At 48.5% G+C, this 22,024-nt stretch overlaps 1 protein-coding gene and 1 non-coding gene across 4 annotated transcripts in view; both read right to left on the reverse strand.

Moving 5' to 3' along the window:
• The window catches only part of ZNF609 (zinc finger protein 609), a 174,952-nt gene that overhangs the window by 109,332 nt on the left and 43,596 nt on the right, over positions 1-22,024 (reverse strand). The gene's annotated exons all lie outside the window — the stretch shown is intronic.
• Positions 17,279-17,382, reverse strand: LOC132533658 (small nucleolar RNA U13). The gene has a single exon (XR_009545509.1). It is a non-coding gene; the product is annotated as a small nucleolar RNA U13 (small nucleolar RNA).

The raw sequence follows: 22,024 nt of genomic DNA on the forward strand, positions 1-22,024 counted from the left end.
TTATAAAAAGGTTTTTTTTTTTTTGCCTCCAGGGTTATTGTTGGGGTTTGGTGTCTGCACTACAACTCCATTGCTCCTGGAGGCCATTTTTTTCCTTTTGTTGCCCTTGTTGTGTATCGTTGCTGTTATTATTTTTGTTGTTGTCATTATTGTTTGGATAGGACAGAGAGAAATTGAGAGAGATGGGGAAGACAGAGGGGGGAAAGACAGATACCTGCAGACTTGCTTCACTACTTGTGAAGTGATCCCCCAGGGGGTTTTGGGGGGGGGGCTCGAACTGGGATCCTTACACTGGTCCTTGTGCTTCGCACTGTGTGCGCTTAACCTGCTGCGCTACCGCCTGCCCCCCCCCCCAAATAAAATGTTTTTTTGGTCATCTATTTTTTAAATATTTTATTTATTTTATTTTTGAGACAGATGCAGAGGGAGAGAGGGACAGAGAGAAATACCAGAGCTCTGCTCAGCTCAGGCTTATGGTGGTGTGGGAGATTGAACCTGGGACTTTGGAGCCTCAGACATGAGAATCTGTTTGCATAACCATTATGCTATCTCCCCCACCCCAAAATGTGTTCTTTTAAGATTTTTTTAAAATATTTATTTATTCCCTTTTGTTGCCCTTGTTGTTTTATTGTTGTAGATATTATTGTTGTTATTGATGTCGTTGTTGGATAGGACAGAGAGAAATGGAGAGAGGAGGGGCAGACAGAGAGGGGGAGAGAAAGACAGATACCTGCAGACCTGCTTCACTGCCTGTGAAGCTACTCCCCTGCAGGTGGGGAGCCGAGAGCTCGAACCAGTATCCTTACGCTGGTCCTTGCACTTTCCACCACCTGCGCTTAACCCATTGCTCTACTGCCCGACTCCCCAAAATAAAAATATTTTAAGGAGTGTGATGTCATGGTGTCGGTTTAGAAAAATAAGCTGGGAGTCGGGCTGTAGTGCAGTGGGTTAAGCGCAGGTGGCACAAAGCACAAGGACTGGCATAAGGATCCCGGTTCGATCCCCGGCTCCCCACCTGCAGGGGGGTCGCTTCACAGGCGGTGAAGCATGTCTGCAGGTGTCTATCTTTCTCTCCTCCTCTCTGTCTTCCCCTCCTCTCTCCATTTCTCTCTGTCCTATCCAACAACGACAACAACAATAATAACTACAACAATAAAACAACAAGGGCAACAAAAGGGAATAAATAAATAAAATAAATATAAAAAAAAAGAAAAAGAAGCTGGCAGTTGAGAATGAACTGGAGAGAGGTGAGACCAGAAGCAGGGAAACCGACGGGGAAGTTAACTGCGACATGTAGACCAAGTAATATGACCCAGCGAGGGTAGGAGAAGTGGACTGGAGAGGAGAGAGGGCTTGAAGAGGAACTGACTGAGCAGAGAACTTGGGGATTTTGGACAAGTGGAAGGAGAATGTTAGGGGAGGGAACACTCCCCTTCCAGCAACTGTGTGGATGGCACGCAAGACACCATTCAGCTGTAGACAGGCAGGCAGCGGGGCTTAGGTGGCCAGACAAAAGCAAATTCAGACACGCTGATCAAAAAACATGGCGAGGGGAATCGGGCGGTAGCGCAGGTGGCGCAAAGCGCAAAGCACAAAGACCGGCAGAAGGAACCTGGTTTGAGCCCCTGACTCCCCACCTGCAGAGGAGTCGCTTCACAGGCGGTGAAGCAGGTCTGCAGGTGTCTGTCTTTTTCTCCCCCTCTCTCTCTTCCCCTACTCTCTCCATTTCTCTGTCCTATCCAAAAAACGACGACATCAACAATAACAACAACAATTTAAAAAAAGGCAACAAAAGAATAAATAAATAAATAAATAAAAACATGGTGAGCACCTGAAATCAATGTGGCCTAGAATGTTCCCGGCTGTGACCCTGGACTATGAACACAGAGACCCGGAGGTCACACAGGCTCCTGTGCTAAATATGAATAGATATGGGCCCCGGATCAGACTGACATGGTAAACGGTTGTATTTATGTCTTTTCTTCAAGTTTGGGAGCTACTCACTGCCCTAATCCAGTTTTCTAGTCCTCTTCTCAACTATTTCTTTTTCTTTTTAAATATATTTTCTTTTTTTTTAAGTATTTTATTTATTCATGAGAAAGACAGGAAGAGAGAAAGAACCAGACATCACTCTGGTACATGTGCTGCTAGGGGATTGAACTCAGAACCTCATGCTTGAGAGTCAGGGCTCTATTCACTGCGCCACCTCTGGACCACTATTCTCAACTCTTGACACCATCTTCACAGACAATATTTTCAGTCCACCTGGGCTCCTAGAAACATACCTAAAATAGACTTCCTAGCCTCTAACCCCCCTAGCATCCCTACTCCCATCTGTTCTGTCCCTACTTTACAGCTCCTGTTCATTACACACCTTGTCCTGCTTTCTGTCTCGCTGCACTTCGGCCATCAAGTTGTGGGTGCTGCTCCAGTTCCCTCCTGAACTCCCCAGGCAGACAACCTCATCAATGTATTCTTCAGTCTACTAACCTCACCTCTACTAACTAAAGTCCTGACAGGTTTCTTTTGATGGAAAGAGTCCTTTTTCACTTCCCATAATTTTAAAATGCCAAGACGGTAACAGCTTCTGTGTGTGACATGCTTATGGTCTCATTTCTCAGCAACCATCTGAGAGACTCAACAGCAGACTCCAATTTACTGTCTCAATATCTTGACACGTGAGGGGTCTCTGAGCAATTATTCCCACCTCCTATGGCAATGAAGGAGGACAAACGTAACTGGAACACTAGAGAATACATTCTCTTGTTCGTTTTTGTTTGTTTGTTTTGTTTTTTAAAATAGAGACAGAGGTAAAAAGGCAGAGAGACACCATAGCACTCACTGAAGCTTCCTTCAAACTGGGGGGACTTGAACCTGGGTTGTGTGTATAACCAAGCAGTGTGCTATGGAAGAGAGCTATTTCAACAGCCCTCATTCTCTTGTTTTTAACATTTATGGGGGGGGGGGGCGCACCAGAACACCGCTCTGCTCCAGCATTTTCAGTGCAGGGGCCTGAACCCAGAGCTCCACGTGAGCCCACCCTACACGTGAGCGGGAGTTTCTGTGGTTCACTGGAAGACCGAAGAGGCATCGTGTATCTCAGGCATTAAAACCCCCATGTGGGAGAAGACAGTTAGGACAAGGAAGGCTTCTCAGGAGGCAATCAAGAAGAAAGGCTGGGGCACTCAGCTGAAGATGGTGAAGTCAAGTACCACCATTCACCCTTGCCCCGGGGGCCTGCAGGGGTGTAGCTGTGCTGTGAGGACACCAGGCCTGCAGGTGATGAGATGTGGATTTCCCGGCACAAAGCAGAGCCTTCTCCTCCTGAAATGTCCCAACCATTTAAAAAATGCAAACCACAACTCAGTGTCGGACCACTGTGCCAGAACCATCCAAACACTGCTCACCCCGGGGGCCCCTGGGCTGGAAGGGGCGAGGAGAGACGGAAGGCTATCTCTCTCACGGGCTTCTCTCTGCTGCTGCTGCTGCTGCTGCTGATTTGGGGGCCACAGTCTGATCTAAACTGGCAGAAGGTAACACGTGAATTGATTTTGGGTCGTTTGGTAGCTGTAGCACTGCTCCATGTGGTGGGCGGGGAGCTTGAACCCAAGTCCTCAAGCATGGATAAGTATGCTCCCGGCCTAGCGGGGAGCCACCGACTGGCCCCTACAAGTGAAAGACTTAGTGACTCATCTACCAGATAGAAATGTTCAGAGACAGAAGTCGGGAGGTACCACACGGGTTAAGCGCACGTGGCGCAAAGCACAACAACCAGCGTAAGTATCCCGGTTCGAGCCCCCGGCTCCCCACCTGCAGGGGAGTCGCTTCATAGGCGGTGAAGCAGGTCTGCAGGTGTCTGTCTTTCTCTCCCCTTCTCTGTCTTCCCCTCCCATCTCCATTTCTCTCTGTCCTATCTAACAATGACGACATCAATAACAACAACAATAATTACAACAATAAAATAATAAGGCAATAAAAGGGAATAAACAAGTATAAAAAAGAAAGAAAGAAAGAAATGTTCCAAGAAAAGATAGCCCCTTCTCTTCTTCATTCAAGTGGATCTTCACCTCTGGCGCCTAAGTGTGGGCCTAACAGTTATTTGCTGTTGGTGAGTCGACATCCCCTCTGTGGAGGGACTCAAAGAAATCCTATGAGTCCCAGATACCTTTTTTTAAAATAGAAATCCAGATTCATAGACAGAGCTCTCAGCATTTCCCAGAGGCTTACTGGGATTACTTTCAAAGAGAGTCCAGGCAAAGGAAGATCACACAAAAGCCATTTAGAACAGTGAGTCCCAGGCAAGTCGTGTTTACCAAGAGTACCTGGCACAATTTTATCTGCAGAAACCAGGACCCGGGGCTAAGGCCCTGGACTTGGGGGCTCTGCCCCCTATCTTCCTGACTGACTGGTACCTTCTGAACATTTCTGTCCAAACCCTGCCCACTATTTGAGCTTCCCTTGCTCCAGAAATCTGTCTCCACACTAACCACAGATTTTCCCTGTCTTTACGTTACTTACAATCCATGCTCTGCAGGTGACCGAATTTCTGTGCAACAGAGATAATGGTGTTTCATGAGGTCTGTCTCAGCGGTCAGGTATGCTCTTCAACATGCACTGTGATCTCTACACTCAACAGTCAAACACTTTCTCTGTGGTTTACGGTTCACTGCCAGCTGCAGAAAGGATGCTGGTGGGTCTCAGCAAAAGGTGAGTGGTTAGGCGGTGACTCAGAACTCCAGGGGAGTCTGGGGAAGAGGGCTCAGGAAATGAACAGGCTCAGGCGGAGGCTGGACCTCTAGAAACACTTAGCAAACCGCGCCATGTCTCTGCATCCAACGCTGAGCCACGGCCACCACTGGCGACAGACAGTGCTGTCCCCAACTGCCACTGTAAACAGATTCCCAGCCCCTCAGCCGCAAGGACTGGTTGAAAATACCAGGATAATTCTCTAAATATGTTCGGTGGAACTTGGCCTCAAAGGTCTCAAACACTAGTTTCGGGAGTCGGGCGATAGCGCAGCAGGTTATGCACACGTGGCGCAAAGCACAAGGACCAGCTTAAGGATCCTGGTTCAAACCCCCGGCTCCCCACCTGCAGGGGAGGAGAAGGTGAAGCAGGTGTGCAGGTGTCTGTCTTTCTCTCCCCCTCTCTGTCTTCCCCTCCTCTTGCCATTTCTCTCTGTCCTAACAACGATGACAACAATAACTACAACAATAATAACTACAACAACAATAAAAAAAACAAGGGAAATAAATAAATAAAAAGAAAAAAACACTAGTTTCTAACAAGATGGGAAAGCAAGCCTCTGGTGATGTTTTATTTTGGTTTGTTTCGTTTTAATATCAGTGCCAGGGCCTTGAACATGCATGATACCACCATTCCTGGGCCAACTTTTCATGAGAGAGAGAATCACATCACTCAACCATTCATAGGGCTCTCCCTAGTGCTGGGGTGTTTCCATGTGGTGCCGAGGCTCAAACTCAGAGCCTCGCACCTGGAAAGACAGGCTCCAGAGGTGAGCCACCTCCTGCCCCAGTATGAGGTATTTTCTGTAGGTCACTGGACTTGCCAAGAATTCTCCCAGAGGGGAGGAGTTTGGGTAGCTAATGGCAAAGGCAAAAGACAGCAAGTGTTCACTGCATGTACCCAAATATTCCTTCCCTCAGTGTCAGTGTCACAGGCCTGTCCATGGAAGATACTGTGTTCTGTTGTTCTGTTTTGTTGGAAGGGGAGTGTTCTGACAGGGCTTTACTGCTCCAAGCCGAGTTTCTCACACAAGTGGAGACAGAGAGGGGAGAGATACCACAGCACCAAAGCTTCACCCAACACTGTGGGGTCAGGACCAGAGTCTGGGTTGCACATGGCAGAAACAGGCATGCCCCCAGGTGATCTAGCTTGCTGTTCTCAAATATCATCCACTACATAAAAGCACTGTGTCTTGGGAGAAAACAATAAGAAAATAAGGAAACAAGTTTTAAAAAATCTACTTGAAATACTACAAGCAGACGTGGGAGAGCACTCTAAGGGTAAGGTGTTGGCTCGCATTCATGAGATGCTGAGTTCGATCCCTGGCACCACACAGGAGCGCCGTGGACAGCACCAGTCAGAGCCGTCCTCTCCCCCTCCCCAGCATGACACGGACCCCAAGGCCCTGGGAACATCCCTTAGCACCACATAAAAATAAACAAGCAATAACAGGAGTGGTGCAGAGGGAGTCACAGCATTTGCTCACGTACATGGCTGGTGGCATTCCACCTTTCTCACTGCCTTCCGTGATCAGGGCAGCACAGCAGAAACTCAAGGATCAAGTTTCCGTATTAAAGTGGAGAAGACAGATTTGGTGAACGAGCCAAAAACCTCTAGCAGTCCCCTCACATTTCCAGCCACATCTTAAAAGCTTGGCGTGTCACACTAGGATACATACACACAGCCCCCTGATCCAGGACAGAGTTCAGCACTGGAGAGCTAGTTCAGCCTGTTAGGGCATCAGATCACATGCATGAGGCCCCAGGGTTCGGTCCTGGGCACCGCCTATGTCAGAGCTAAGCAGTGCTCTGATCTCCCTCCCCCAGCACCCCTCTCTCTCCCTCCCTCCCTCCCTCCTCCTCCTCTGTTCTCTCTCTTGCATGCCAAGAGGAAGCTGCCCACTAGTGTCAGCTCTCTGCCTGAACTTCAAGAGGCCCAGGTGGATTCTACAGTCAGGTCTGGGGAGGGAGCCTGCCCTGTGAAGAACCCTTCTAGTACCGTCTGCTAGAGGAGAGAGCAATGGTGACAGGGCTGTTAGCCCAGCCAAGTGAAGGCAAGTCTGGCCCAGACTGCCAGGACCATGGAGTAGAACCCAGCCCAAACTGATAACTCTAGGAATCAAAATAAATAAACTAAATAAGCAGGGGCCAGGCTGTGGTGCACCTGGTTGAGTGCACATGTTACACACTAAATAAGCAAATAGTGGCTGTTTTGTGTCATTAAGAGAAAATGTTTGAGGCAGGGATGGATAAAGCACTAGACCCTTAAGCACAAGGTCTCAAGTTCCACCCCGGCATTTCATGTGCCAGACTGATGCTCTGGTTCTCTCTCCCTCACCCGCAATGAATCAATAAAGCTTTAGAATCAAAAATTAAATAAGGAAGTGCTGACCAAGGGCTCAAACCCAGGGCCTCACACACAGCAAGGCAGGAGCTCTGACAAGTTTGCTATTTCCCAGTCCCATTATTACAGGATGTCTAAGGTAGAGAGCTGATGAAGACGTTTCAGATTACCTCTCCCGTACATCTTAGAAAATGGCACAGTCCCTGAAATATTAAAGAAAAGACACTGAGAGGTGCTCTGGGAACCAGAAATGCTCAACTATCTACCAACAGCAGAGGGACTAAACAAGTTCCGACCTGTCACAACTCTGGTGGTGGAAGAGGTGTGGGACTGACTATACACTGTAATCTCATAACCTTGTAGCTCACTATTCATCACAAATAAAAAATAAATAGGTAAAAAGTTCTGGCCTGGGGCCAGACGGTGGCGCACCTGGTTAAGTACGCATGTCACAGTGTGCAAGGACCTAGGTTCAAGCCCCTTGTCCACAACTGCAGGGGGGAAGCTTCACAAGTGGTGAAGCAGGACTGCAGGTGTCTCTCTGTCTCTCTCTCTCTCTACCTTCCCTCCCCTCTCAATTTCTCTCTGTCTCTATCCAGTAATAGAAAAAATTCAAAAAAAGAAAGAAAGAAAGAAAACTCTGTTGCCTAGCACCCAGAGGGCTCCAGTGTGGTTTTTCAATAAGTATTCACCAATAAACTTAGACTAGCAGAGAGGAGAGAGTGGACAGACCACAGCGACATGCAGATGCATATCCACACGCACAGCTTCAAGAATCACGCACGGCTTCCGCCCACACATGAATGAAAGGAGGAGGAGCTACAGGACAGCGGCAAGAGGCGGCAGGCTGGCCGGGCAGTTAAGGACGGAAGAGGAGGTACCGCAGGAGAAGTTTCCAGGGGCTATTGAGGCTCTACTGCTTGACTAGGACTCACTATGCTGTAGGCGTGTAGTCCATCCTCTCCCTCTCCCTCTCCCTCTCCCTCTCCCTCTCCCTCTCCCTCTCCCTCTCCCTGGCCCTCGCCCTCGCCCTCGCCCTCGCCCTCACCCTCTCTCTCGGAAATGAGTGTGTGATATCACCACTGGAACAGCTACCCCCAATCTATTTCCTTCTTCAAGAGAAACAGCTGGAAAGACAGAGAGACACAGACAACACAGCACTCCTCCTGTAGGGAGGGGCGGGGAGGGGAGGGAAGGTGGACACTGGGAATGGTGAATCTTGCAGGCACTGAGCCCCAGTGATAACTAGCTTGCGGGGAAGGAGGGTGCAATAAAGAGTATCTCAAATCTACAAAAAGGTAGAAACACTACTCAGTAAATAATGAGGGGGGAAAGCTGACTCTCCAGGCAGATTAACAAGAAGGTTATCAGGAGCCAGGCGGTGGCACACCTGGTTAAATGCACATATTACAGTACACAAGGATCCAGGTTCAAGCCCCTGGTCCCCACCTGTAGGGGGAAAGCTTCGCAACTGTTGAAGCAGGGCTGCAGGTGTCTCTCTGTTTCTCTCCCTATTTCTCCCTTCTTAATTTCTCTGTCGCTATCCAATAATAAATATATAAATAAATAAAATATTTTTAAAAGTGTTAAAAAAAAAACAGGGAGTCAGGCAGTAGTGCAACAGGTTAAGGCACGTGGCACGAAGCACAAGGACGGGCATAAGGATCCTGGTTCAAGCCCCCAGCTCTCTATCTACAGGGGAGTCGCTTCACAGGCAGTGAAGCGGGTCTGCAGGTGTCTATCTTTCTCTCCCCGCCCTGTCTTTCCCTCCTCTCTCCATTTCTCTCTGTCCTATCCAACAAGGATGACAACAATAATAACTAAAATAATAAAACAAGGGCAACGAAAGGGAATATATATGTATATTTTTAAACAAGGGAGATATCTGATTCCTACATTACACCGAAACAAATACCAAGTGGTTTTAAAAACTAAGCTTCCCCACCTGCAGGGGTGTCGCTTCAGAAGCAGTGAAGGAGGTCTGCAGGTGTCTTTCTCTCCCCCTCTGTCTTCCCCTCTTCTCTCCATTTCTCTCTGTCCTATCCAACAACGACATCAATAACAACAATAATAACTACAACAATAAAAAAGGGCAACAAAAGGGAATAAATAAGTAAGTATATATATATATATATAAAACTAAGCTTAAGGGAGCCAGGCAGTAGTGCAGTGGGTTAAGCACACATGGCACAAAGTGCAAGGACCGGCATAAGGATCCTGGTTCGAGCCCCCGGCTCCCCAACCGCAGGGGAGTCGTTTCACAAGTAGTGAAGCAGGTCTGCAGGTGTCTTTCTCTCCCCCTCTCTGTCTTCCCCTTCTCTCTCAATTTCTCTGTCCTATCCAACAACAGCATTAATGACAGTAACAATAACAGCAACAAGGGCAACAAAAATGGAAAAAAATGGCCTCCAGGAGCTTACATAAAAATCACCATCCGCAGGAGGGTGGAAAGACGCTACAGCCTGAGAGGAGACATCTGTTAACCTTATGTCCCATCAAAGACTTGATCTAGAATAAAGTAATACTACTCTAGGAGAACAATACACAAACATCTTAGCAAATGGGCCAAAATGCATTCAAAGGCATTTCCCGTTACGGAATGACAAATGAGAACACAAACAGAACCACAACGTGCTCATCACCTGAGAAATGCAAATGCAAGGCACGGGGAGCTGCTCCTACACGTTTACCCAGGAGGCTCAAATGAAAACAGTGCTAACATGGAGGCCGGGCCACAGCGCAGCAGGTTAAGTGCACATAGCACGAAGTGCAAGGATCCCGGTTCGAGCCCCGGCTCCCCACCTGCAGGGGAGTCACTTCACAGGCGGTGAAGCAGGTCTCTGTCTTCCCCTCCTCTCTCCATTTCTCTCTGTCCTATCCAATCACAACAATAATAATAACAAAGGTAACAAAAAGGAAAAAATGGCCTCCGGGAGCAGTGTATTCATAGTGTAGGCACAGAGCCCCAGCAATAACCCTGGAGGCAAAAAATCAACAACAACAACAAAATAGTGCTAACACCAAATATAGTATTGACAAAAGCAAAACAAACAAACAAAAACAAAGAAAAGTGCAAAAATAAAAAGGATCTCTCGAATGTTGTTGGTGAGAACAGAAAGTAGTACAGATGAGGCCGGGTGCTATTACACCAGATTGAGCGCACACGTCACAGTGTGCAAGGACCCAGGTTCAAGCCCCTGGTCCCCACCTGCTGGGAGGAAGCTTCACAAGTGGTGAAGCAGGGCTGCAGGTGTCTCTCTGTCTCTCCTGGTCCCCACCTGCTGGGAGGAAGCTTCACAAGTGGTGAAGCAGGGCTGCAGGTGTCTCTCTGTCTCTCTCCCTCTCTATCTCCCCGTTCCCTCTGGATTTCTGGCTGCCTTTAGCCAATAAATAAAATTGTATATATAGAATGCTATGCTTCCAGAGAAAAGAATTTGGTGGCCTCTTAAAACACGCTACATCCCCACCACTTAATCCAGAGCTGCAGTCGGGTACTTTTCAGAGGGTGTGAGAGCCTCACGTCTGTGCAAAAACCTGCACAGGAATGCTCAGAGCAGCCTTTCCCACAATAGCACCATGCTGGAAACAGCCCAAAATATCCCCAGTTGATCAGTTAAACAAACTTTGGCACATACACCCCGCACCACAGAGACTCAGCAATAAAAGGCAGGAACTGCTGATACACACAGCACCGTGTGACTCTCCAGAGAGCACTGCCGGCTGAAAAGAAGCCAATCCCCGAAGGTGAAGGTTACAGAGTATGGTGTATGATTCCCCCGCAGTAGCAGCTCTCACATGAGAGTCTAGAAGGAGAACTGGGGGCCTGGCAGAGGTGACTGGTCAGAGTGTACAGGTGACAGACAGTGCATAAGGACCTGGGTTCAATCCCCCAGCTCCCACCTGTGGAGGGAAAGCTACACAAGGGAAGCAGTGCTGCAGGTGTCCTCTCCCTCTCTCCTTCCCGCTCCCCTCTTGATTTCTTTCTGTCTCTATCGTGTGTGTGTGTGTGTGTGTGTGTGTGTGTGTGTCTAACAGGTGGCAGTGGGGAGATTCACAGGCGGACGTGGGGCATGACAGCGATGGTGGACAGACAGGCATACAGGTGAGACTGTCCAGCACTGAACACGCACACCCCCAGGACACAAATCTGACAGGCAAATCTGAAGAAGAGGGACGGACCGCACATACCAGCATTCACAGTCTGCTTGTGAGACCACGACTGCAGGACACCAGGTAAAGCTTTACCAGCAGTCTTCACATTGCCTCTGACTCAACAAATCTGATGTCCAGCGGCCTGGAGGCAGGTGCAGTGGAGGAGGTGTTGGACCCTCAAGTACAAGGTTCCAAGCTCAGACCTCGGCATCATGGGTGATAGACTGATGCTCTGGTCCTTTCTCCCCATTCCTCCCATTCTTAAATAAATACAGTTTTTTAAAAGCTTTAATTTTCTTTCAACTTTCAAATGTCAACTCATTAGACAGAGAGGCTCTGTAGAAATGAAACTCAGAACTTGAATGTGTGCGGTCCTAAGTTTGATCCCTGGCACCACACGTGCTAGAGTGACACTCTGGTTCTCACTTGGATTAAATAAAATTGATCTTTTTTTTCTTCAACAATTTGTTTGGCTTTGTATGTTAACTCTCTTTTCAGCCACCAGGTTCCAGTTGCCATCAGGATGCCGGCCAGGCTTCCCTGGACTGACGACCCCACCAATGCGTCCTGGAGCTCAGCTTCCCCAGAGACCCACCCTACTAGGGAAAGAGAAAGACAGACTGGGAGTATGGATCGAGCAGTCAATGCCCACGTTCAGTGGGGAAGCAATTACAGAAGCCAGACCTTCCACCTTCTACAACCCACAACGACCCTGGGTCCATGCTCCCAGAGGGATAGAGAATGGGAAAGCTATTGGGGAGGGGATGGGATATGGAGATTGGGTGGCGGGAATTGTGTGGAGTTGTACTCCCCCCATCCTATGATTTTGTTAATGTCTCCTTTCTTAAATAAATATAAAATAAAAATAAAGTATTAGGGGAGTCGGGCTGTAGCTTAACGGGTTAAGCGCAGGTGGCGCAAAGCACAAGGACCGGCATAAGGATCCCGGTTCGAACCCCGGCGCCCCACCTGCAGGGGAGTCGCTTCACAGGCGGTGAAGCAGGTCTGCAGGTGTCTATCTTTCTCTCCCCCTCCCTGTCTTCCCCTCCTCTCTCCATTTCTCTCTGTCCTATCCAACAACGACAACAACAATAATAACTACAACAATAAAACAACAAGGGCAGCAAAAGGGAATAAACAAAATAAATATTTAAAAAAAAATAAATAAAAATTTTTTAAAAAATTTAAAAAAAAAAATAAAGTATTAAAAAATTGATCTTTTTAAAATGTCAATTAAAGACACGCAAAAGACAAACAACAGACAAGAAAACTGCAGTGGTAATGTGATAAATCTGGTAGACAAAACCACACAGAACCACACAGAAACAACAAGGATCTTCTTTAAAAAAAAAAAAACAAAAACTTAAATCCCACATGAAGCATTGTCTTAGAGAAAGCCAGTGAAAATAGTAACTCTCTAAGGCCACACAAGCAAGCTGGGGGTCAAGCCTGCCACAGGAAAAGCAGAGCCATGCCACCACCAAGCCATCCCTCCACTCCCCCAGCGAAGGGACTGGGAGTGCCAGGCCAGCCAGGCTGGGGGGACTGGTGAGTTAAAAGGACTAAGGTGGAGCCCTGAAGAAACAGCCTCCTCTGGGCCAGTGAGATGCTCACTTGGGTAGGGCATCTGCCGTCAGGAGTGAGACCCAGGTTCAAGGCTGGCCCCCACTGCACTGAAGGTAGTCTTGGTGCTGTGGTCTTTCTTTCTGTCTCTCTAGCTAAGAAAAGCTGGCCTGGAGCAGTGAAGTCTCAGACACATTTATCAGTGTGGCTCAATAAAAAACGGTGATATCAAAAAAAAAACTGTGATATCACTAAAGGCAGTAGAAACTAAGAAAGAAAAAAAGAGAGGAAGGGAGAAAGAAAGAAGAGGGAGGAGGAGGAAGGAAAGAAGGGGTCTCCTGCACTTTGCTCGTGAGAATGGAAAATGGCGCAGGTGGCTCTGGAAAGGAAGTGGGTGGCGCAAAGCGCAAGGACAGGCGTTAAGGATCCCCACCCGCAGGGGAGTCGCTTCACAGGCGGTGAAGCAGGTCTGCAGGTGTGTCTCTTTCTCTTCCCCCACCGCCCCCAGTCCCTCCTCTCTCCGTTTTCTCTGTCCTATCCAACAATGACATCAATAACAACAACGATAACTACAATAATAAAACGAGGGCAACAAAAAGGGAAAATGAATAAATAATATACAAAAAAAAGAATTTGGTGGCCTCTTAAAACACATCAGCCCCTGAGACAAAGAAGGGAAAAAATGGAGGGAGGAAGGGGAAAGGAGGTGGGAAAGTCATAGCCCCAACTCATTTTCTTAGTCAAACACCCTCTCACTGCAGAGAGGCTGGCGTTTACTCCTGCCCTCTGGCTAGGGTGCCCTGGGCCTGGGGAGGCATGAGAAGCGCAGACCCAGCACACTGAGTGCACAAGGCCCAGGCCGCAGACTCGTCCTCCTCTGCCTGGGGCAGACACGCACACGTGCAGACACACACTCGCACGCACGCAGCTAGTGGCTAGGGTCCACTTTCCACAACAGAAGAGGCTTTCCTGTGGACTCCGGCAAGCCAATACAGACCCCTCAAGATGGAAGTCGTGGCCCAGGCGGTGCCACACCCAGGTGAGTGCACATGTTACAGGTTCAAGCCCCCCACTCCCCACCTGCAGGATGGAGGCTTCACAAATGGTGAAGCAGTACTACAGGGGTCTCTTTTTCTCTCTCCCTATCTCTCCTTCCCTTTCAATCACTCTCCAATAAATCAAATATTTAATTTTTTTTTGTATTTTATTTACTTTATTTTTGAGAGAGAGAAAGACACAGAGGCAAATACCAGAGCACTACACAGCTCTGGCTTATGGTGGTGTGGGGGGATTAAACCTGGGACTTCGGAGTCTCGGGCATGACAGTTTCTTTGCATAACCATTATGCTATCTACCCCCACCCTAAATCAAGTATTTTTTAAAATTAAAAAGATTCACTTATTTAAAAAATGAGAAAGAAAGAGAGGAAGAGGGGCCAGGTGGTGGCACACCTGGTTAGAGGCCCGTGATGTAATGAATGCGCAAGGACTTGGGTTCAAGCCCCCAGTCCCCATCTGCAGGGGGAAAGCTTCTCGAGTGGTGAAGTAGAGCTGCAGGTGTCTCTCTGTCTCTCTCCTTCTCTATCACCCCCCTTCCCTCTCTATTGCTGGCTGTCTCTATCCAATAAATAAAGATTTAAAAAAGAGAAGACAGAGGAAGAGAGGAAGAAAGAAGGACAGGGAAGGGGACAAGGAAGGGGAAGGACTAAGAGGTAAGGAGATGCCCAGAAAGGGGAGAAGTCTTTCACATTTGTGAAGTCTGGAGGCAGCCATGCAGTGTGAGCTGCTGGTCCAGAGCCTCCCTCTGTACCCCACAACCTGCTGAGCAGCCCTTGGCCCAGAGCTAAGAGCTGCTGCCCACTTACAAGGCAGCTAACTGGGTGAGGCCAGGGGACTGGGCTAGAGCTTCCCCAACTCCCCACTGCCCCCCAAGGCTCAGCAGTGTGACGTTATGAGCCGTGAATTTGTAGCTGGTCTAACATCCCCAAGGGCCAAACAACCTGGTCCAGACCTTCCAGGAATGGAACTGACTGCATCTTGTGATGTGATGTGAGATCACAAGGCTGTGTGTGGTCTGTCTGTCCCTGGAGGCCTGTTGTTCTTTACAAACCAGGAAAAGGGGTCAGGACTCTGAGGCCAACAGGACAGAGTGGATTTTATCAGCCCCCAGTTACCCCCTCACACTGCCTCCCTTTCCCACCCAGCCTCAGCCTGCACGGACCCCAGGGTACCTGAACTCAGGAGGAAGCAGTCAGGCTGGTGCGGAAGGTTTTAGAAAAGGCGACTTCCTGGCAGTTTGTCAAATCACAACAAGGAAACTAGCGGTCAAGAATGACTCACAGGTGCCCCTGTCTGGAGGCAGAATGTTTCTTTCTGGTATCATTTTCTGGGTTATTGGGGGGGGGGGTGTTCATAATTTATTCCATATAGGTGAGTGGTGATCCAGAAGAGAGCACAACAGGTGTAGGAAGACTTGCAGGCATGCAGTTCTGAATTCAAAACTTAAATGGGCAGAGTCCAGCTCACTGGGGAGGGTATCTACCTAGCCATGTGCTCAGTCCAGGTTTGAACCCTGGCACCACATGGGGAGTGCCATGGCCCCAGAGGAAGCTCTTGCCCTGTGGTGTGTCTCCCTTTTTTTTTTTTTATTTAGTCCCTTTTGTTGCCCTTGTTGCCTTATTGTTGTAGTTATTATTGTTGTTGTTATTGATGTTATTGTTTTGATGTTGTTGTTGTTGGATAGGACAGAGAGAAATGGAGAGAGGAGGGGAAGACAGAGAGGGGGAGAGGAAGATAGATACCTGCAAACCTGCTTCACTGCCTGTGAAGGGAACCCCCTGCAGGTGGGGAGCCGGGGGCTCGAACCGGAATCCTTACACCGGTCCTTGCGCTTTGTGCCACCTACGCTTAACCCACTGTGCTACCGCCCGACTCCCATGTCTCCCTTTCTGATCAGCTTGCAGTAGTGAGCGAAATAGCAGTGCACAGCCCTGGAGATGCAAAAGCTAATGAGTAACTAGTGCACTTTTACAAGTTAGTGATGATAGTATACGGAGACCCAAAAATATAAGCTAATGAATCCTACTCAGTAGGGAAACTCCACTTCCATATAGTGGGGGAATTCTGCCCTGCGGACCTGCAAAGCTGACCCAAACATAAGACACACCCAAACATAAGTTCACCCTTAGGATGAACAGTAGCAGAACCTACTAGCAATAGAGCTAGTACTAACGCTAAGTACCACGAAGGGAACAGACACCAAAATGCCACAGTGTAGGGCAATGCAGGCACTGAGGCCCAGCAATGATCCTGGTGGCAAAAAAAGGGGGGGTATAATTACGTCTCAGCTTTTGAAAACTTACGTAAGGAAAATTTAAATGCCCACTATGACCTGCATAGTTCATGTCTCAGAAAAGCAACTCCCCAAAACACCTACTGTTATTCAGGAGCTCGGGAAACACTCTTTTTATTTCTAAAGAATTTTATTTTATTTTATTATTTTTTTATTGTTGTAGTTATTATTGTTGTTATTGATGTCATCCTTGTTGGATAGGACAGAGAGAAATGGTAAGACGAGGGGAAGACAGAGAGGGGGAGAGAAAGACAGACACCTGCAGACCTGCTTCACTACCTGTGAAGCGACTCCCCCTGCAATGGAGCCGGGGGCTCGAACCTGGATCCTTACACCCGTCCTCGCGCTTCGCGCCACATGGGCTTAACCTGCTGCACTACCGCCCAGCTCCCTGGAAATACTCTTTCCCACTTGCTGACAGTAAGCAAAGGGAGCTGGGGCACTGACGCCATCTGATCAATAAGCACCAAGTGGACACAGCGTGGGTCACCAGGTATCATGCCTCAACGTGCCGCTCACGTGAAATCTGAGTTAAGCACACGGAAGACTGGCGGAGGGTCCCGGACTTGCTTCACTACATAGTCAAGCTCTTGGTCAAAGTCTACAGTGAGAACGTCGATTCTAATTTGACTTCTGTACACTAAAGAGCTGACTAAGTGAAGACTGTTGTAAAGATCAGCTGTGAGAGTGTTCACTTCAGCAGGAAGTGGGTTCCCCTGACTACATGCAGAGATGCCACCAGAAGTGGGACGGGATCTACCCGGTAAGCCAGTGGGATGGGAGGCATGTTCTCAGACTCAAAGCAGGATGGATTCAGAGCCCCCCATTTCTGTTCTGTCAGAAGATCTGGGATGCACACTCTCAGACTCAAAGCAGGAAGGATCCACACCGCGCCCCATTTCTGTCCTGTCAAAAGATCACAGGACATACTGACGGACACACACGTGTGCCTGGTATTGCAAACGTCAACGAGGACTTGTAGACACTGGTATTCTGACTTCACTGCCCCACGTCAGCATTAAAAAAAGAACAAAAAATAAATTAAAAAAAGACCAAACAAGTCCAAAATATACTTTCTCTATTGGTCAGGGTTTCCACTTTCTTTTCTTTTTTTTTTTCTTCATGTCAGACGGGTAATGTGCCGATGTCGTAACAAGGTTTGTGGGGGGCACACCTCACGCAGTCGCGTGGTAACCCAATCATCACGCTTATGAACTACAAAAGGATCTCCACTTTCTTTTTTAAAAAAGATTTACTACTAGCATAGGAGTCGGGGAGAAAAACAAAGCATCACTTTGGTACATGCACTGCCAGGGATCCAACTCAGAGCCTCTTGCTCGAGACTTGCTATTTCATCCACTGTCCTGCCAGGCCATGGGATTTCCATTTTTCTCTTCTTTTTCTTTTTCTGTGGTGCCAAGGCCCTGTGCGTGCATGAATCCACTGCGCCCAGGTCAACTTTCAAATTCTTTTTTAAATTTCAGATGGGGGGAGGGTGAGAGAGAGATGGAGAGTCATCACCGCACTGTCCCGTCATCCATACCACTTCTCCCATGGGGTCCTGGTCGCAAGCCAAAGCAGTGGGTAAGTCAATTCCCTACCACTCCCAAGGTCTCCCTTTTCCCTGCAACAAGCCTGTAAGAATGAAAACTCTAGGGGGTTGGCAGTGGTGTGCCTGGTAGGACGCACACATTACAGTGCACAAGGACTTTGGTTCAAACTCCTGATCTCCACCAGCAAGAGGGAAGCTTCACAAGCAGTGAAACAGTGCTCCAAGTGTCTGTGTCCAACCCCCCCTTTAACTTTATTTTATTTGATAGGAGAAAAATTTAGTGGGATGGGAGATAAAGACAGAGAGAGACACCTGCAACACTGTTTCATGGCTTGTGAAGCATTCCCCCTGCAGGTGAGAACCAAGGGCTTGAACCCAGGTCCTTATGCACTGTAATGTGTACACTTAACAGGTGCGCCACCACCGCCCAGTCCCACAAGTGTCTCTCTCCCTTTCTCATTTTCCTTCCCTCTCAATTTCTGTCTGTCCAAAAATAAATATTTAAAAAAGAATTAACACTCTAAACATCTATGTAAATGTCTAACGAGCTCCCAATTACTTAGTGCAATTCTAGATTTTAGTGTGTGTGTGTGTGTGCGTGCCCACACGCGCTATGCAGTGACTTGTAAATAGCAACAGCTACTCTAGGGGAAGAGGAAGTCCCTCAAAAACAAGCAGGCAGAGTTTGTCTGAAGTTCCCATAAGACAGCTCCCCCAGCTTTTTTGCCTCCAGGTCTATCACTGGGGCTCAGGCTGAAACTACAAGTCCACTGCTCCTGGCAGCCATTTTTTTTCCATTTTATTGGATAGGACAGATAAATTGAAAGAGGAAGTGCAGACAGAGAGAAGAGACAGACCCCTGCAGACCTGCCTCACTACTCATGAAGCTTCTCCCTGGAGGTGGGGAGTGGGGGCTCAAGCCATGATCCTGTGCCTAACTGGGTGCACCTCGGCCCTTCCTTTTATACCAGAAACCTCTTAAGACCTTTCTTGATGACCATCAGCAATCAAAACAAATTAAATCAACTGGCACTACATACCTCAAGCCAGCAAAGGGGAAAGCAGGTTAACATGTGGCTTTTTAAAAACACACCACACCACACCACCCCACCCCACCCCTAGATTCATTTATCTCCACAAGTTCAACAATAAAGGGCCAGGCTTCTAAAGATAGTTTACCTATGAAGAAAAAGGTTGGCTGCAGACAAGTCATTAAAAACAAATGTATCAGGGGGCCTGGCGGTAGCGCAGTGGGTTAAGCACATGTGGCGCAAAGTGCAAGGACTGGCATAGGGATTCCGGTTCGAGCCCCTGACTCCCCACCTGCAGGGGAGTCACTTCACAGGCGGTGAAGCAGGTCTGCAGGTGTCTGTCTTTCTCTCCCCCTCTCAGTCTTCCCCTCCTCTCTCCATTTCTCTCTGTCCTATCCAACAACGATGACATCAATAACAATGATAATAATAACCACAACAATGGCAAAACAACCAGGGTAATAAAAGAAAAAAAACAGCCTCCAGGAGCAGTGGAGGTGCAGGCACCGAGCCCTGACAATAACCCTGGAGGCAAAAAAAGAAAAAAACAAATGTATCAGACAGAGTTTAAAAGTTTAAAACTCATCAGTGTAATAAAACCCAGCCGAGCAGGCCAGCCCAGGTCGGTGCTGGATGGGACAACCAGAGAGGCTTATGGGGGACAGGGTTGAGATTCACAAGGTGCAGCTCATGCTCAAGCCAGTCCGGAGCCAACAACCCCAGATCCACAACCCTGAAGAGACTCTTCTAGTGAGAAAATAAATACAGCCAAAGAAAATAGACTTTTTTTTCTGTTCCTTTACCTTCCAGCCCTCTCCAAATTCTTTCTAATTAAACCTAATATAACACATAAAAAGGAAATCATGTTTCTTTCTCTCATGACACGGAAGGCTTTTTAAAAAGCACCACTAGCGGGATTTCAAGGCTGGAATGCTGGTAGATTGTCAGAGAGAAGCAGGAGGAAGGGAGGAGAGGCTGCTTTAATCCACCAGGTCAGCCCATTCCCACCAGCCAAGTAGACAGTTTGGGGGCAGGGGGCGGTGGAGTCCTCTACCCTAATCTTCCCTCTTGATAAATAGGGTTTTGTCTCGCATCACCAGATGCCTGGGTGAGCTCTTCTGCCAAGAGCCTGAGGCTCAGAGCCGAGATAACACAGCTGAGAGTGAGTCCTCTCCAGCAGCCCCGGACTCTACAGAACAAGGGTTGGCAGCTGTGGGGCCCTCCAGAGGAATGGAGTGGAGGCCCTCAGGAGCAGCTCACACATTCCCAGGTCACTGCCGTAGGGTTCTCCAGGGGGCTCACGGATTTATTAGCTACCAAGGCTGTCTGCTTACCCCCCTTTAGAGAGACATGGGGGCGGAGCACTCCCTTGAGTATACACCTTACCATGCTCAAGGGCTGGGGTTCGAGACCCCGCTCTCCTCCTGCAGGGGGGAGCATCACAAGCAGTGAAGCAGGGCTGCAGGTCTCTCTCACTCTACCTCTCTCTCCCCTCTCAATTTCTCTCTGACCTATCATATAAAGTGGAAAAGGAAAAAAAAAATGGCCACCGGGGACAGTGAATTCATTGTGCTAGCACGGAGCCGGTCAGCAATAAGCAGGCTGGGGAGACAGCATAATGGTTCCGCAAAATACTCCAACACCTCAGGTTCAATCCCCAGCACCACTATAAATCAGAGCTGAGCAGTGCTATGGCCTCTCTTTCACTGAATAAGATAATGTGTATGAAAACTAAAGCTATAGCCGCAATGCTGAGATGTGAGGAAACTAAGGTCCTTCCAAACACTTTCATGAAAGTTGGGGACCTTGACTCCACCTGGTTCAACCCCCTCTTTCTTGTTGACCAGGAGGTTAACAGCCAGTCTTTGAGTCTCAATCGCAATCTCCAACCATTTCCAGTACCTTGAAATGTTAAAGTCAAGGGGCCAAAGGAGGGGAGGCGGATAAGCAAAACAAGGGGGAAAAAAAAGCACCTCAGAACTCCAGGGCTGCTCCCTGTCCAGCGCCCAGAGCAGCCCCCACTTGGAGGTCAGTCTGGGCCCGGGCGGAGGGCCCTGCTGTCACACGCTGGCTCTTGTTCCTGGGCTGGCTACCACCTCAGAGGCTGCCTGGCCCCGGGCCTGCTCTCTCTTCACAGGGATCTCTCCTTGGGAGTCCTAGGGGGGAGCAGGCACCCTCACAGAGAAGGGGGGGGCTCAACTCTCCTGCACACAGAGCATATTTCTGGAATCCTGTGAGAGATTTTTTTGGATTAGATTCACACCCTACTTACTAGCTGGGAGCCAAAAAGGGCCACCTGAGAGTCAGACTTGGGGGCTAGTCGCTGCTGCCCTTCCACCCTCTTTTCCTCCTTGAAATTACACCTCAGCTTTCTGGGACAGACGGAGAAAACTGAAAAGCAAGGCAGGCTGAACTCAGTCCTGGTTTAGAGCCCGGTTCACTACCAATCTTGGTGAAAAGGGTTTTAAGAGTTTCTGTGGCATTTTGTCCTGCTTTCTATCTTACTGCCTTTCAGCCACCAAGTTGCAGACACTAACTACTATGATGCCGTCTTGACTTCCCTGGGCAGACGACCTCACCAATGCTTCCTGGAACCTCCCCTCTCCAGAGCCCTGCCCCATTAGGGAAAGACTGAAGAAACAGACTGGGGTGTGGATCTACCTGCTAATATCCATGTCCAGCGGAGAAGCAGTTACAGAAACCAGGCTTCCCGCCTTCTGCTCCCCATAATGATTCTGGGTCCATGCTCCCAGAGGGATAAAGACTAGGGAAGTTTCCAATGGAAGGGACGGGATACGGAACTCTGGTGTTGGGAACAGTACCCCCCTTATCCCACAGTCTTGTCAATCATTATTAAATCACTAGGGAGTCGGGCAGTAGCGTAGTGGGCTAAGCGCACATGGTGCTAAGCGCAAGGACCAGCATAAGGATCAATGTTGGAGCCCCTGGCTCCCCACCTGCAGGGGAGTCACTTCATGGTGGTGAAGCAGGTCTTCAGGTGTCTTTCTCTCCCCCTCTGTCTTCCCCTCCTCTCTCCATTTTTCTCTGTCCTATCCAACAACGACGACATCAAAAACAACAACAATAAAACAACAAGGGCAACAAAAGTGAAAAAATTAATAAAAAAAAAAGAGCCCACCCCCCAATTAGAGGCCCTCTTTCCTTCTTTGGGTTTTAAACACTTAATGACTGACACCTGTGTTTGTGGTTCCTGGACTCCATCTGTCTCTCCCTCTAGCCTAGATGTCAAGGGCGCATTGGCCAAGTATGTGTTTTGTTGCCCACC

Source organism: Erinaceus europaeus, chromosome 16, assembly GCF_950295315.1.
Source record: "Erinaceus europaeus chromosome 16, mEriEur2.1, whole genome shotgun sequence".
In the NCBI taxonomy this organism is placed as follows: Eukaryota; Metazoa; Chordata; class Mammalia; order Eulipotyphla; family Erinaceidae; genus Erinaceus; species Erinaceus europaeus.